This window comes from Spermophilus citellus (assembly GCF_964194105.1).
Source record: "Spermophilus citellus genome assembly, chromosome: 1".
Taxonomy (NCBI): domain Eukaryota; kingdom Metazoa; phylum Chordata; class Mammalia; order Rodentia; family Sciuridae; genus Spermophilus; species Spermophilus citellus.
This window is the reverse complement of record NC_138182.1, coordinates 80,383,214-80,386,269: the sequence shown is the minus strand read 5'-3', so window position 1 is coordinate 80,386,269 and position 3,056 is coordinate 80,383,214. Positions and strand designations below refer to the sequence as shown.

The window sequence follows — 3,056 nt, the reverse complement described above, 5'->3', positions numbered from 1 at the left end:
TATTTAGCTCTCCAGATGATATAATGAATTGAATAATATATAAAGCAATTATATCCCCTGATCTATTGTCTAGAATGTTTATTTAAACTCTCAAAACCTAAATATATTGTTTTTTATTTGTTTTTATTTCATGTTATGCTGATTTGATGAAAATTCAGAAGTAATGATGATGTACATTATTTATCCTAAAGAAAGGATATCTTAAGAACAAAGCTGCATCAGCATGAAGTCTAAAAAATTGGTATTTAGTCATGTAGAAAAACATAAAGATTAGCTCCAATGAAAAAATAAAACTATGTTTTTCAGTTTAACAAATCAGACACAGAAAATGCCAGCTGAAACGTGAATAGGAAGTAACATTTTTTCACCAGGAAATGGTGCAACTGTAGAATGTCAGAAATACCTAAATATCCCATATTTGGAAGACTACTGATTTTTTTCTCACTGAGAGTATTTGCCTTCTAAACTCACATATTGTTTGTTGTTTGTTATTATAACACTAAGGTATAATTATATTTTTATATATTTATATATATATATTTATATCCTTACATGGAGGATAAAAATCACTTTCATTTAGAGAAGCACCTCAATGTACAGCTCTGGTACAAAGTTGTGAATAAAAGATTTCAGGATCTGTAGTTCCACATGAGCCTTAGCTTTTTGGAATTTGCAAGGAGATATCACCTTGGGTTCATTTTTGCACGCCAGAGCTGGCTTCTTTACCCACATGCTTTCCTAGTAAGTCAGCTTCATTTAAATTCACCCAAATTTGTCTCTTCTCCCAAACACCTGTGATAATTCCATCTTCTTCTGTATCTTTTAGGATTCCTCTTAGTGTCTCTGGTTTAGAATTTCAATCATTGAATGAAATATGGGATATGTAGGTATTTCTGACATTCTACAGTTGCACTATTTCCTGGTCAGTAAACTTTAATTTTTCAATATTTGAGTTTGCTCCTGGTGGTCTTAACCAGATTGGCTAGGGCAAAAGTAGATTATTATTAATAAAAATAATATGAAAGTCACCTCTGGTGGCTTCCAAAGTGGTATTTTAAGTGATCGGTACAGAAAGAGGGAGAGAAAGCACATAAGAATTTATAACATGCTGACCTTGGGGCTCTTAGCTGGCGGCCACTGGGATCACTATTGAGTTTGGTGTTTCATGGGAGGAAGACTCCCATATGAAGGCACTAAGCACAACCCCGGTAAAATGTTTATAGGTGATCTGAGCTGGCAGACCTCACCAGATAGCTTTATAGACTATTTTAGCAAATTTGGAGAAATTAGAGAATGCATGGTCATGAGAGATGCCACTACACAATGCTTTAGAGGCCTCAGTCATGCCAGTTAATATATCCACCGAGTGTAGATAAAGTATTATGTCCACCCCACTATGAGTTAGATTCCAAGATGACTGACCCCAAACTTGCATTTCCTCCCAGAGTGCAATCCAAGATGATGACAACAACAAAGAAAGTATTTTTAGGCAGATTATCTGTGAACACAGTAGTGGAAGATGTAAAGGAATATTTTGAGTAGTTTGGCAAGGTAGAAGATGCAATGCTTATGTTTGATAAATCCACCAACAGGCGCAGAGGGTTTGGCTTCATAACTTTGGAGAATGAATATACTGTGGAGAAAGTTTGTGAGATTCATTTCTGTAAGATCCATAATAAAATGGTAAACCACAAGAAAAATCCACCAAAAGAAGCCATGTTGTTCCCACCTGGGACAAGAGTCCAGGCAGTTCAGAACTGCCTTACACCATGAATGTGTTGCTAGTCCTCCTGGGGTTGAAGGGCTACCCCAGCTTTATGGAAATTTACAGTCAAGGCTACCCTGGACTTGCTCCTGGCTTCAGCTATCAGTTCCCTGAATATTTGCTGATGTCACCAGACATAATTTTTATCAACTAGCTCTTAGGAGAGGCATAGCAAATTGGGTTTTACCACAATTTCTAGAGAAAGAATGCAGTCTGGGCCTGGGTTACCCCTGCTGTTGCTGAAACACTGTCCCTACTGCCTGTTTGAAAATTTCTTTTTCCTGTATTTAATTCTTAGAAAAGATATCATTCCTTCACTCTATTTTTAAAACTTATTCTCTAGTCCCCTCCCATTTGCATCTGTATTCATTTTTACCAACTCCACCCCCAGGTCCCCAGAATATAATGAGGCCAAGGGAACTTCTTACAAACTGAGACTCTTCAGAAGTCTCAGGATCCAGGAAGAAGATGCCATTTTTTAAAAAAAATAATGACAAAACAGCTTGTCAGGAACATTTCATGGGATGACCTCTAAAGTGCTAGTGACCCAGAGGGTTGTGGCTAGTGACGTGGAGCATCTGTGTTCTTTGGTAGACCATAGCAGAAGTGAGAACACACACAGACCCCTCTATGAAAACATGTGAGAACAACTGTAATAGTTTGTCTGAGTGTCTTTGTTGTTTGGGGCTAGTCTCTCAGTGACTGTCGCCATAATAAGCATCTGTCTGAGAAGAGACAGTAGGCTTACCCTGGCACTGCCATTTTTTGTGGATGCGGGCACCATTTTACACTAGGATTCTTCTCCCAGCTTCCTAGTCTTGTCTCCCTTCCCACGCTAGCCTTGCCTTCCCTGATGGCACCACTGGCTTAGGAAGAGAGGAGGCACTGAGAGACACATCTCATGGTTGATACCCCTGATAGTCACCCCCAGAAGGATCTTTTCCCATGATCCTGACCCCTCCATGTCCCCCTTTGATACACAAGCATTCTCTTGGAGTAAGAGTGTACACCTCGGTTGGACCCCAAAGAGTCACCTCTTTGTGCTCCTAGTTTGTGGGAAGGGATCATGTGATTCCATTTGTTGCATCTGATGTGACCAAATCCCTACATTTAAATGTCTGTGTAATTGACAGTCATGTCCTTTGGCTCATGTCATTGAAGATGCTTGATGTAAAAATTGGTTAGTTAAGTTTAATTTTCCCACAGGCTTTTTTGTGAATATTTTTTGTTTGTATGGATCACTTCCATATTTCTTATTTTGGTTTGCTACAAATTGCTTTGCTTTGTCAAC

At 38.6% G+C, this 3,056-nt stretch overlaps 1 pseudogene across 1 annotated transcript; it reads left to right on the top strand.

Annotated features, from left to right (window-relative positions):
* Window positions 1-1,202: 1,202 nt before the first annotated feature.
* On the top strand, window positions 1,203-1,919 carry LOC308653848 (RNA-binding protein Musashi homolog 2-like; annotated as a pseudogene). The gene has a single exon. The product of its transcript is annotated as an RNA-binding protein Musashi homolog 2-like (transcript).
* The last annotated feature ends 1,137 nt before the right edge of the window (window positions 1,920-3,056 follow it).